The 14,090-nt window shown below is 40.3% G+C and overlaps 1 protein-coding gene across 1 annotated transcript in view; it reads left to right on the forward strand.

Moving 5' to 3' along the window:
• Positions 1 to 14,090, forward strand: part of MTUS2 (microtubule associated scaffold protein 2) — a 464,127-nt gene that overhangs the window by 57,166 nt on the left and 392,871 nt on the right. The gene's annotated exons all lie outside the window — the stretch shown is intronic.

Consider the following 14,090-nt stretch of genomic DNA (forward strand, 5'->3'; position numbering starts at 1 on the left):
CTATCTTCACACAATTGTAAGATGATGAAATAAAACTTGGCTCTGTTGTGAGGGCTTCCCTCTTCATACAGCAGCAGTTAGGAGTAGAACCACACACTTCTGCCCAAATACTATGCTTTTCAGAATTTTTTTCCTTTTCCTCTTTCTCCATCTCTTCAGCTCTCAGAAACCCATAACAAACATGGCCACTAGGAGTTGCTTTTCAAAGCAATGACTGTGGTACTAGTGGTGGTGGTGATGATGAGTGAATTCTCAGGTGAAGAAGATGTTTGTGTCAAAAGCTTGTCTCAGTGTTCCTAGTAAAGTCTGTCTTTTCATTTTAAGGAAATGTGTCTTTAAAAACAGCTACTTTAGCCAAGCACACACAAATCCACTCTTCCACTTCAAGAAATCATAGAGGAGAAAGGAAGCTGAATGCTCATCTGGTTTCATAGTTTCATCCAATATGATGAAGATCTATAGCTTTTGCTGATTTTTACATTCTGTCTCAGTTTCAAAGTCAGCTCTCTGAGCCCTTTGGCTGAGGTTTGAATTCAGGGCTGGCTCAAGAGATTTTGGCTGCCTGACATGAAGACAACATGGAACTCTGTCTTTCTAACTACCGAACATGAACAGACAAAGAGTCGAATCTTCCTTCAGTGCTTGCAACGGAACAGAATCATCTGGCATATGTGTAGGTAGCAGGCTAGCTTCAGGCATACAGAAGAGTCTTGTGGCACACCTAATTCAGCCCTCTGCTATGCACTTTCTACTGTCCAGCATTTACTACTTGTAGCTTTCCCACTGTCTAATGACCATCTGAATGGGGTGAACAATATTTTTTCTGACATTCTGGAACACACTACACTTAGTGTTCAATATGTAGCCTGCAGCTATATTTCCATAATATTCTTTATGTAATTAAGAGGTATAATGGGAGAGTGGGGGTTATTTCTGCTTTTCCTAGCCACAGTACCCATCCACACTGCATGCATGGTTAGAAACACTGGGAAAACAAATCCCATCAGCCTCAAGAAAAAGTAGAGAAATAGCTGCAGGCTATATATTGAATGTCAAATGTAGTTTGTCCCTCAGTCCTCAAAGCCAGAGAATCTTAGAGACTCTCTTAAGATGTCTCCTGCATGGAGGCATAATTATTCATAGATGACATTGGTCAGAGGGCTGGGGTTATGCTAAATACTCCACATTGCTTAACTGTTCAGAATAGCAGCTTCACATGGTTACTTTAAAATACCTCACTGCAATGTACCACCACCACCACTGCAGAATATTGCTCCATATTTCATCCATCTCCCTGGTTTCATGAAAGTGGAAGAATGGTTTTCTAGTGTGGCTGCTGGTTAAAACAGTTGTTTGTAAAGGCTATGTTGATGGACTACCCCCCTGGATAGACCAATTATATTCCTTTAAAGATTTGTCAATTGCTTACAGAATATAGTTCTCAAAACTGAAATGTGTCCATGTGTTGTACAGCTAGCAAATAGATCTCTTGTTCCACATCTAAATTTTCATTGTTTAGCTAATAGAATCATTCTTTTCTAGGAAAAAGAAGGTGTATGCATTAATAGTGCCTTTAAAATCATGCTTATAAAAGAAAGGCAAAGCAAGCAGTGGCGCAAGATGGTAGTCAATGCAGCACTCATCTGGGGAGTAAATTTTGTTGCCAATGGCTTCTGTAGATACAAAAACAGCAAAAGTATTCATAAAAAAACTTAAACTTAGTGGATTGTAAAAAGAAAAATGTATAGTTTTCATTCAATGAAAGGCAAAGCATGAAAGCATAAAAAGCAAGGCATCTTAAAGGAGTCCAAATAAATATTTTCATTTTATTCCAAAAACACAAAATATATAGTTTTCAGATACAACATTCAAATGCTTCCAATATGAGGGGAAATGCATTTACAAGGTTTACTGCAGGGCACCTAAGATAATTTCCTTGTCATGGCATCTGTAGCCTATCTTGCTGCTTGACCTGGCGCTTTAATTAGAAAATGAAATCCATTGCACAATAAACCATTTTTTTTTCAATAGCTTGCAATTATCAACAGGGTTGCAGTACAATTCAGAATGAAGAAAATAAACCCATGGCCTGGATCCTATTGTTAGTTTAACAAGAGCAGACCCATTGAACCAATGCGGGTTACCTATGTGTTGACAATAAACTATTGATACAATGAGTCTAGTCTAGTTAGAACTAACCAATAGGATCCAGACCACAATCTTTTAAAAAATCATCATCAGCTCTCCTCTTTGCTTCACTTCATCCTCACAATGACTCACTGTGGAAAGTCAGTGAGAGTTTGAGTGGACCAAAAATTCAAGAACATCTGCACTGCAGAAATAATGCGCTTTGACACTGGGTTAACTGCTATCCTATCAGATCCTGGAATTTTTAGTTTGATGTGGCCCCAGAGCTCTCTGACAGAGAAGGCTAAATATCTCACAAAACTACAGATTCCAGAATTCCATAGCAGTGAGCCATGGCAGTTAAAGTGGTGTCAAACTGGATTATTTCTGCAGTGCAGATACAACCTTAGTTGCCTAAAATAACAAATGTGATGAACACCATGTTCATTTTCTCTGTGCGGTGGGATTTACCTTCTGGAGAGTTCATTTATGTAGTGTAATTAACTTGTTTGACTCGGAAAGATTAATACATGCACCTGACAAGTCTCTCTTTCTGTATGGTAGAGGGAATCTCAGGAACAAGGCCAGAAATCAAACTGTTCCTAGAAAAAGCAGGTGTTTTTGAAAGACTCATTTGGTATAATGCCCACTTGTGCTACAATGGGACATAGAATGTTGGATTCTTTTATACAGAAAAGGCTGCCTGCCATTTAAACTAAGATTAATATGTTCCTGGTTAGTTTTTCTGTTGGAATGGTGCTGTCAAAAGCTTGTTAATTGATTCACTATATGGCTCAAATCCAGAAATCTGCCCATGGAAGAAGATGAGAAGAGGCTAACTTGTCCCTCTCCCGTCTAGCTTCCAGCACCCTATACAGATATTTTTGACCTTGGCCCTGCCGTTAGACAGAATGGCACAGCCACCTCAGGCAGGAGGCTTGGACTAAAGGGTAGTGAATTTCTAGTTATTTGATGTGTTGTTATTAAAAATGAGAGTTGCTTAAGGTATTTAATGCATCATACACCCCTGTCCAGTTTTCTGGAGTGTTCCTTCCTCCTCAGTTCTTCTCATCTTAGTTGTCTGACCCCTGGTGAAGCATTTTTAAGAGGAGTGTTAGGGACAAGCTGCAAGAGAAGGGGGCATAGACTTTATTGCTTATTTATTTATTTATTTTACACCATGTCCTTTTTGCTATGCATATTTATAGATGTTTCTCTCCTTCCTGGAAACCAAGTTTTCATCTTTCTTCTCCCTAGGATCCAACCCAATAACATTTTGGACACACAGTATTCAAAGCAGGTACTTTCCCACAACAAACAAACCAGTTCTTATCTATGAATGAAAATAACACCAGGAATGCCTTAAATGTATACATGTGAATATAATCTAGCTAACAGATTTGTTAGCAAATAGCTAACAAAAGATTATGTGATACCTTAAAGGTCTTTGGGGGAATGATGTGGTTGAGAACTTTCAAAGATACCTTATATTAGATCATGGTTGGTCCAGCATTATTGGTGTAGACTAGTAGCAGTTCTATGGGGCTTCAGGGCTGGTGTTTTTTTTCAAGCTCTGTCTGAGATGCTTTATACCTTCTGCATGCAAAGCATATGTTCTGTGCCTGGACTGTGCAAATGCTTTGGAGAAGATCTACTACAGCGATTAAGAGGCTGGTGAGACGCCATCACATTATACAGCCTTTCCATGTACATAGCAGAAAAAAAATCTATTCTGACCTCCCTGCCTTTTATCAGGTCTGTTTGATTACTCTTTTGATTACAGTAGTCTTGTGGAAACAGCCAAACATGATAATCTAAGTACTTCTGCCCATAGTCTCACACAAAAATATACAAACATCAAAGACACACGTTGTCCCGCCATATACTAGGAATGGATGCCGTCCATCACAGAGGGAGGAGAGGGAGTAGAAGATAATGCCAAGTCTGCAGTATTTTAGAAATTATCCCAGTTAGACTCAGGAGAAATTCATTGAGAACAGAACAAATCCATGGGAAAACAAAATAAAGGACAGAACAGATGAGATCTACTTGTTCCTAGTTTTAAAATGGCCATATTGATTGGGAAGGCCATCAAACTCAAGCTGGAATGGATTTCAAAGTCCCAGGGTGCCTTGTTTTGGGACCTTCAAAAAGATTCTAGTAATACAGTATGGATTTTGTGGAAGATGATACAGTTTACTCCAATGATCCCAGAACTGGCTTTTCTTTTTGCGGGTGGGGGACCTAAACACTGGAAAGCATGTATTAACTTTGCCTTCTTGCAGGTACTTGCAGGGGGAGGGAAAATTACTTTTGCCATACATTACTGAAACATCAAACATGAATACTCTTACAAGTATAGTGTGTGTGTAGAAGTGTCCACCTTGTGTTCAGAATAGAATCATAGAGTTGGAAGAGACCACAAGGGTCATCCAGTCCAACCCAAGTGTGCATAAAATAGATTCCATGTAGCCTTTATTATTCATGGGAGGTCTCTGTGACAATAGCAACCTTAATATTTCTTAGTGTTTGACCATGAAATACATTTCAGATAATTTCTGGGGAGACAAAACTACACAGGAATCCTGGTGGTCCCTTTTACATGATCATTTAAGGGGAGGGCTCAGCCCACCCTAATGTTACCTGGGGGAGATCAACTCCCTGTTCCTGGATTCATGATTCTATCAAATCAACAGACTACAGCTATATTGTCGATTAAACTATATACACCTGTTCACAAGACTATATCCCAGGTGGTAAAAGAGAACTCTTTAACATTGGCTCATTCTGAGAAGTCCCATAATTTCATAATAGTTATCACCAGTTCCAAGTTTCTGCTGCATGTTTAATGGCTTCATGAAAGAACCAATAGGACTTGTGACCTCATTATTTCAGAGTTTATGCAAGCTGATTTGCTTTTCCCATTCTGCTTGAGAGAACTAGGGCTATTCATATAAAGAAATATCTTTTGGCATGACTGTGAGTGGGTTTTTTCCTTTTGCATTATATGAGGATGGAGGAGAGTTGCATAGTATGAGGGTGGAGGGGAGTTTCTGGATGCTTTTAAGGTTTATGAGATTGTCCAGAATCTTTTGAAGATTAAAGAGGACAGGAAAGCCAAATGAGTACTGTGTTAACTTTGTCTTGATAACAGGATTTGTCCAGCCGTCTGCTGCAAAAGATAAGACAAAACGGGATAATAGTTGACCAGCTGAAAAGTTTAAGAGACTGATATTCATTGGCAGATGTAAGAACAGAGGCTATGGTTTTCATTCTCTTTCATTTTAGCTCTTTATAGTAAATGCAATTTATTTCATATCAAGCTGAATAGAGGCAGAAAGTCATGGCCTGTGGCAAATAATTTCTTTTTAATCATTTTCCTTGTTATCTCAATATATATAAAAAGCTTCCATAGGTCAATGATGTGAAGCAGCTGTTTCTTTTAGGCCTTTGTTATCCCAATGATTTGTTGTTTAAGATGAAGGTGAAGAGAGTATTCCTGTGAAATATAGTAATATTCATTCCAGAGTGCTTTGTGGTATTTATCCCACAATGAATATGATCTTTTCATTACTCATTGAAATGATGCTACCATTGAGGATGAAGCTGGCCAAATGAAATATGATGTGGTAGAAGCAGGAAGATATTTAAGGTAGAAAAGGATAGTTGTGGCTTTAATTTTAAAATGTCAAAGTCTCTGAAGTAACCCACAGTTATGGCCATGGGTATATTCTAAGGTAACTAATCTTTAATTCTTTTGAATAAACTGTTTGGTCACAATCAATAGATAAATCCATGACTCTGGCCTGCAGTGATCAGAGCACTAATTGGCACATTACTCTGAAAGCTGATTTTTTTTCTCCATCATGGTGGTGAAGGAAGACAAAAAAGAAAGGAAGGAATAAAGAAAGGTAGAAGGGAAAAGGGGAGGGGGAAAAAGCAAATTCTAATGGAAAGGATGGTTTTACAATAGAACATACTGCCTCAGGAGGAGGTGTACTCTATTACACTGGGTGTACTTAACTACATACTGGACAACCACCATGCAGTCATTATCTACATGAGTGATGCTGTGCTTGCAAGATTCCTGCAACTGAGCAGATGATATCCAAGGTCCCTTTCCACTTTGAAATTCCATGAGTCAGTTGTTGTTGTTATGTCCTTTCATGCTGACTCTGAATTATGGTGACCCCATCATAGGGTTTTCTTGGCAAGATTTGGTCAGAGAGGGTTTTTCTTTTGCCTTCCTCTTAGGCGGAGTGATTTGTCTTGCCCAAGACCACCATGGCTGAACACAAATTCTGAATAACCCTCAATAAAGAAAAAAATCCTGAAGAACTGCTCTCTTCTCATATTTAGATTACATAGCATATCACACCACATTTGTTTTTATTTATTTGTTTAAACCTGTAGCCTCTGCCTTATTGTAAGGGCTTAGCACAAATAATGTACATCACAATCCTCAAAAGAAGCAGATTTTATGGCTAGGGGCTGCATCACACTTTGTTGATCTGTTTCATCTCAGTGTTAGATGAAGCAATTGAAGTAGATGGGATCTGGAAAAACCAGATGTAGCCAGCAGATCCAGAATCTTCAGGACCTTGGACAGCAGTAAGCAGTGTCAATGCTTGCTGAGCTCTGAAGTGAGTAGGTTTTTAGCAGACTCTTCTACCATCCAAGGTAGGAAACTGAAGGAACAGTGAGGTGTCATGAATAGTTGCAATACTAGAGGTTCCAAAAAGGGACATTTTCCATCACAAGTCACCTCATCTTGAATAGTTGTGATTTTTTAAAAAAAATGTGAGTAGTATTCCTACAGATACAGATGACAACTGTTTCATTTAATTTTCACAACTATTTCAACTTAATCTGTGTGATTCATGTCCATGTCTTGCCATTAATCCTTTTCAAATCACAGAATTTAAAATGAATCTTATGTTATTTCTTTTGTATCTACCTCTGTGGCACAGAGGGGGATCAGTACAATAGAATATAAATGGTTTAGATAAGCAGGCAGGCAGACAAGCAGACAGATGCCTTGACTCTCTATGAGTGATCCAAGTCATTAAGTTTAATATAGGAGGAAGCACACTGAATATGTGCCCAGGAATTGTGATTGGCCATTTCTACCAGACGTGCTCTTCCTCTGCATTTTCACACATACAGTATGTCTTTCTGGCACGCATGGTGGTATTTGTGGAAGAAATGTGCAGTAAACCAAAAGAAGCTTCTCAGTACCAACTTCTTGTGCTATCCAAGTGCTGGCTATTGTCAGAGGGATAGGGTGTTTCTGTCAAGTGCTGCTCTGCAGACTAGACACAGCTCCTGCTACAATACTTGCCACTAATTATAAACAGCTTACTGAAGTAAAGGAGGATGGGACTCAGTGATGATACATGGGATATGTGGAATACAGAGATCTTCTAAGATCTCTCAGAAACACAGAAACTCATTTATACCAGTTAGACAATTTGTACATAAAGTATTGTATTATCTATTGTGACTGGCAACCACTCTCCAGTGTCTCCAGTAAAGGTCTTGTTCATCATGTCTGGTACAGCATCTGAGGAAGTAGATTTAAGTCTATGATAGCTTATGCTGCCAATTTCTTTCTTTCGGTTAGTCTCAAAGATTCTATAAGATCTTTCTACTGCCTGCTACAAGTATGATTCAGTTAATGAAGTAGATGTGTTCTTGGGCATTAGTTCCTTAACAGGAAATTTGTTACCAGGGGTTAAAAAATAACATGAAAAGAATAGAGATGATACTTATTTCTAACCTTCTTCTCACCATAGATTGAGGTGAGGGTCAACAACAATTAACAAACAACATCAGTTAAAACACATCATTTAAAATACACATCAATTTAAAATGACAAATAAGAGGGATAGGTTACTGCACCACAAAAAAGAGCAGTTCAACATGTTTCAAGAAACTTTTTATCCAAAACTAAAAATATGCACACAGAAAATAAAACATTCAGGCCAGGTAACATGCATAAGTAAATGAAAGCATTTTGAATCTTTTAGAGACAACTTGGGAGCTTCTTACACAATGCACCTAGTCAAGACTGTTCCTTCACCAGCCCCCACTTTTCTTACAATTTCTATTTTGGTGGTCAGACTTATACGTCTATGTTTCTTTAATATGCTAGAGCAGTGATTCCCAAACTTTGGTCCTCCAGATGTTTTGCACTTTGGCTCTCAGAATCCCTGACTGATGGCCAAGCTGCCTGGGACTTCTGGGAGCTGACGTCCAAAACACCTGGAGGACCAAAGTTTGGGATTAACTGTACTAGAGGGACCTAGTGAGGGAAGTTTATCTGCTTTCCTCTTTTCTCTGTTTTGTTGTTATACACACTCAGTAAGAAATTATGGACTCACCTGCTGTTCACCTTCCCTGTTGTAGGCAGGCACACAGCTACGGTAGGACTGGCTAAAGTAGAATCCCATTCTTTTGCATCTCACGTTTTATTGAAATATTTACTACAGGTATACTGCAGGCATCTTCTATTCTTTCTCCTTCTCCCTGCTGTTGTCTTCCAGTAGAGCTGGGAGCCATGCTGGAAGATTATCACACTAGGATCATGATGTCCAAGGTTCAAGCTTGCTATCAATCATGAAACTGACCTTGGATTGATCACTCTTTTTCAGCCCAATCTACTTTGCAGGATTATTATGGGAAATTTGATGGCTGAGGTTCAGGAGATCCATGTGTGCTGTGCTGATCTCCTTGGGAGAAAGGTGGCAGAACAACATAATAGTGTAATAGGCATAAATGAAAGCCAGTAAAATACTGGTTTGTTGTTGTTTAAAAAATGATGTCACCTTTTAAAGGATTTTTAAAAACATAAAAGTCATTGCAAAGGTGAGTTACTAAGTTAATCTAAATCCTATTTGTATTAAATTAATACAGTTAAAAGTCAGACGCTGATAAGTTAATGATGCTTTGGACCATTAATAAGATTGGCATGGAGTAGCATTAGGATACAGACAAGAATTTTCCATAATGACTGAATGACAGCTCTGCAGATGGAATGATGTTGAAACATTCAGATATAGTCTATTACAACTTCCAGTGAGAAGATGATGTTCAATAAGAACCATTTCTCTTGAGGACTGCTTGCTTCTTTAGGCTCATGTGATTTCAGTCACAGATATTACAGATTGCCTTTTATCTTGTGTTTCTTTGAGACCTCGGGAGTTATCCAGATTAACTGAGTTTGATTTGTTTTAATTTAATCCATTTAGCACCATAGATTTTATTTTATGATTATTTAATACTCATCTCAGTGTGAAGATTTTTATTTAAAATATGTAACTATTATTTTTGGTGTTCTTGTTTGCTAGATGCCTTATTTCTTAAAAAAAAAAATAACTTAAAGGCCTAAATCCAATCTAATTTATTAATTTATAGTAGAGTGAGTGGGAACTTCATCAATTAAATGTATTTAAATCCTGTTGAGAGCCGGTGTGGTGTAGTGTTTTAGGGTTAGACTACAACTCTGGAGATCAGAGTACAGTTCTCCACTTGGCCATGGAAACCCATTAGGTGATCTTGGGCAAGTCACATGCTCTCAGCCCCAGAAGAGTAGGTTAACCTTGATATTTTGTGTTAATAGGTGAGTGTGGAAAAACTTGGCCCAATTCCATGTGCCTCTCCCTATAATCTTGTAGAGGAGTGGGAAGAAAGAAGTGCTTGCTTTTCATAGAATCATAACATTGCAGGAGTCACCTAGTTCACCCCCCAGCCAGTGTAAGAATCCGCAGCTCAGCCATCCCTGGTGGATATCCATCCAAACTGTTTTAAAGCTACAGAGAACCCACCACAGCAGCACTTCATTCCTCTGTCAAATGTCTCTTTTGTAAAATCCCTTGGGGATAGTTGGAGGAAAAGAAAGACATGTGGGCCTGAACCTTGTTCTAAATGAGACATGCCACTCCTGGAGGTCTCTGAGAGTGGCAATTCTCATATTTTTTTTAGTAAAGGGGTGGGTTGGAGGAAATTATTATGTCTTAACAAATGTGTCCCTGAGGCTTCATGTGATTGGAGTGTGTCCATAGGAGGGCCACTAAAATGGTGAAGGGTCTGGAAATCATGCCTTATGAAGAGTCTTAGGGAGCTGGGTATGGTTAGCCTGAGAAGAGATGGTTAAGAGGTGATGTGATAGCCCTGTTTAAGTATTTAAAGGGGTGTCATATTGTGGATGGAGCAAGCTTGTTTTCTGGACATGGAACAATGGATGTAAAAGACAGGAAAAGAGATTCTACCTCAACATTAGGAGGAACTTCCTAACAGTAAGAGCTGTTGGACAGTGGAACACACTCCCTCGGAGAGTGGTGGAGTCTCCCTCTTTGGGGGTCCTTAAACAGAGGCTGTCAGGGATACTTTGATTGTGATTTCCTGCATGGCAGGGTGTTGAACTGGATGGACCTTGTGATCGCTTCCAATTCTATGATTCCCTTTCGTATATTTGCCCTAAACCAGGTGTGGACAATTGTCAGGGGCTAGGATCTGCCAAGGAACCTTAGATGGCTGCACACTCCTGTAACATCCTTGAAAATATGATATTTCTATCACCATGGGCTCCACAATACCTTCAGAGGATGTGGGGGACAATTTTGTCATGCTTTGGTTCTCATGTTTTGACCACCTGAGGGACTGAATTTCTCCACTGTTAACCTGAGGCCTTCATGCAGCCTGTTCCACAACTATTGTTGAAATGAGATTTAGCTGTCCATCAGCTTGGTTTCTGTTCATGGGATTTGGATAGGGTTACCATCTTGGTCTTCAGCTCAAGCAATAATATATTTTGGGCTGGTTCTGCATGTATCATGAAAGTATAGTGATTCTAAATATGCATCGGTAACAAACCTGTATTGGTCTGCCTCATACCCTCTAAATGTACTGAGTGTTCAGGGACAATCTCAATCCCCTGTCTTCCACTTTTTCACACCAAAGCCCCAGAAGCAGATTTAGAATTAAAAGTTTCTATAACATGATATGGGAATGTAGCAGGAAGGCAAACCTTACTGTAGCAGATCCTGCAGCTTGTTTCTCAGCTAATGGATTTTCTCTTTTACGTCTTTGCTATTCAAATGAGTAGACTTTTAAAAACACACCACTCTTTAGAATATCAATTATTTCCTCTGATTCAGAGGTATTATTATTATTATTAACCTTTATTTATAAAGCGCTGTAAATTAACACAGCGCTGTACATACAATCTTTTTAATTGGACGGTTCCCTGCCCTCAGGCTTACAATCTAAAAAGACACAACACAAAAGGAGAAGGGAAAGGTGGTGGGGAAGGGGCCTCTCTAGTAGGATAATACATATAAAATACATAGCAATACAGGAAATGATTCAATAAAACAGACAACAAAAGAACAACAAAAAGCAAGTGACAATTATGCAATGCCTGGGAACGCTTCTCTGAACATGATGGTCTTCAGCTCCGTTTTGAAGCTGGTTAAAGAAGAGATGGCTCTTGTTTGCGGGGGAAGAAAGTTCCAGGAGTGAGGGGCAGCGAGTGAAAAGGGGCAAATCCGAGATGTGGCAGAGGAAATCCTGGGCTGGGACAGCAGACCTTGACTACCAGAACGGAGGGCCCTAGTGGGAAGGTGAGAAGAAATAAGGTCTGATAAGTAAGGAGGGGCCAGCCCATGGAGGGCTTTAAACGTGGACAGCAGGAGCTTGTACTGAATACGAAAAGGGAGGGGGAGCCAGTGAAGGGATTCTAACACAGGAGAGATGTGGTCAGAGTGGTGGGCAGATGTGATAATGCGTGCAGTTGAATGCTGGACAGAAATTAAAGGATGGAGGTGAGAAAGAGGAAGCCCAGCCAGGAGGACGTTACAGTAATCGAGTCGTGAGACCACTAGGGCATGGACCAGGATCTTGGCAGTAGAGGCAGAGAGATATGGTTGGATTTTGGCAATGCTGTATAAAAAGAATCTACAAGCCTTGGCTGTGGTCTGGATCTGAGGGGTACATGACAGAGAAGAATCAAAGATAAAACCAAGACTGCGGGCTTGCTGGACTGGTTGAATAGAAATGTTGTCCACAGAGACAGAAAAGGAGTGTTGAAGGGTGGACTTAGGAGGAAAGACAAGAAGGTCCGTCTTGGACGTGTTGAGCTTCAAACGCCGATGGCGCATCCACTGCAAGACAGCTGCGAGACAAGATGAAACTTGCTGTTCAAGCCTTGGAGAAAGGCCAGGGGTGGAAAGATACAACTGGGTGTCATCGGCGTACAGATGGTAGAAAAAACCAAAAGAACTAATGAGTTTACCTAAGGACAGTGTGTAGAGAGAAAACAGAAGGGGACCCAGAACAGAGCCCTGAGGAACACCCACAGATAAGGGAACAGAGGATGAAGTCTGACTACCTGCAACCACTGCAAAAGATCTGCCAGACAAATAAGATCTAAACCAGTCGAGAACAGAGTCTGAGAATCCAAGGTCAGGGAGTATGTCAACTAGGAGACAGTGATCAACGGTGTCAAAGGCTGCAGACAAATCGAGAAGGATGAGAACAGAGTAAAGGCCATTAGCCTTGGCCCATAAAAGGTCATTGGAGATCTTAGTGAGAGCTGTCTTTGTGGAATGCCTTGGGCGGAAACCAGACCGAAAGGGATCAAAAATGGAGTTGGCTTCGAGAAACTCAAGACAGCGAGAATAAACAACCCGTTCCAAAACCTTAGAAAGAAAGGGAAGAAGAGAAATCGGATGATAGCTAGACAAAGAGGAGGAGTCGAGAGAAGGTTTTTTCAGAATTGGGGTAATGAGAACATGTTTGAAGTCCGAAGGGAAGGAGCCTGTAGAGAGAGAGAGATTGAAGATATGGAGAAGAGAGGGCAGAAAAGAGGGAGCTACAGAAATTAAAAGACGAGTAGGAAGTGGATCAAGAGGACAGGTTGCAGGTTTGCAAGAGTTCAGAAGTGTAGATCATCCAAAGAAGCAGGAGGAAACACAGAATTTTTTTTAGGCGAGGGCAATAGAAGATTAAGAGCAGAAGAAGAATCAGGAGGGACTATCTCAGAACGAATAGTGGTGATCTTTGAGATGAAATAATTAGCAAAGTCATTAGGAGAGAATGATGAAGAGACCGGAGGAGAGGGAGGTTTAAGCAAAGAGTTGAAGGTGGAGAACAAACGCTGCGGGTGACTCTCATTGGCGGAGATCAGTGATTTATAATAATTCTGTTTTGCCATAGAGAGGGCGCGTGAGAACGACGAAAGAACAAATTTGAAATGGATAAAATCAGCCCACTCTGTGGACTTTCTCCAACGACATTCAGCCGCTCTAGAGCAGGACCAGAGAAACTTAACGATGGGAGTAAGCCAGGGCTGAGGCCTCGTCTTAGAGGAAGAAGTGCATACAGAGACAGGGGCAAAATGGTTGAGGGTTGAGGAAAGAGTGGAGTTAAATAAAGACATTGCTGAGTCAGCAGAATCCCCAAGATTTAGGGAAGAGAGAGATGAATCCAGGGTTTGACCAAGATGGTTAGAGTTAACAGACCGGAGATCACGAAAAAGGCGTTGAACAGTGTGATGAGGAGGAGGAGTATAGGTAAGAGCGAAGGGCGATTAAATGATGGTCAGATAGTGGAAAGTCACGTGCCAGGTAGTCAGAAATGGCGCAGTTTGCAGCAAGAACTAGGTCAAGACAGTGACCAAGAGAATGAGTTGAAGAGTTGGAATGTGGTTGGAGGCCAAAAGAAGCTAGGAGAGAGTTAAATCGAGATGTTGTAGGGTTATTGGAATCGTCAACGTGGATATTAAAGTCACCTAGGATCAAAGTGGGGACTGAATCTGAAAGAAAGAATGTCAGCCATGATTCAAAGTCAGAGAGGAACTGGGTGGCAGAACCAGGAGGGCGATAGATAACTGCAACACGGAGCTGTAGAGGAGAAAAGAGTCTAATAGGATGAAACTCAAAAGAAGAGAAATGATAGCTGGG

The sequence above is a fragment of the Sceloporus undulatus genome, chromosome 3, assembly GCF_019175285.1.
Source record: "Sceloporus undulatus isolate JIND9_A2432 ecotype Alabama chromosome 3, SceUnd_v1.1, whole genome shotgun sequence".
Classification (NCBI taxonomy): domain Eukaryota; kingdom Metazoa; phylum Chordata; class Lepidosauria; order Squamata; family Phrynosomatidae; genus Sceloporus; species Sceloporus undulatus.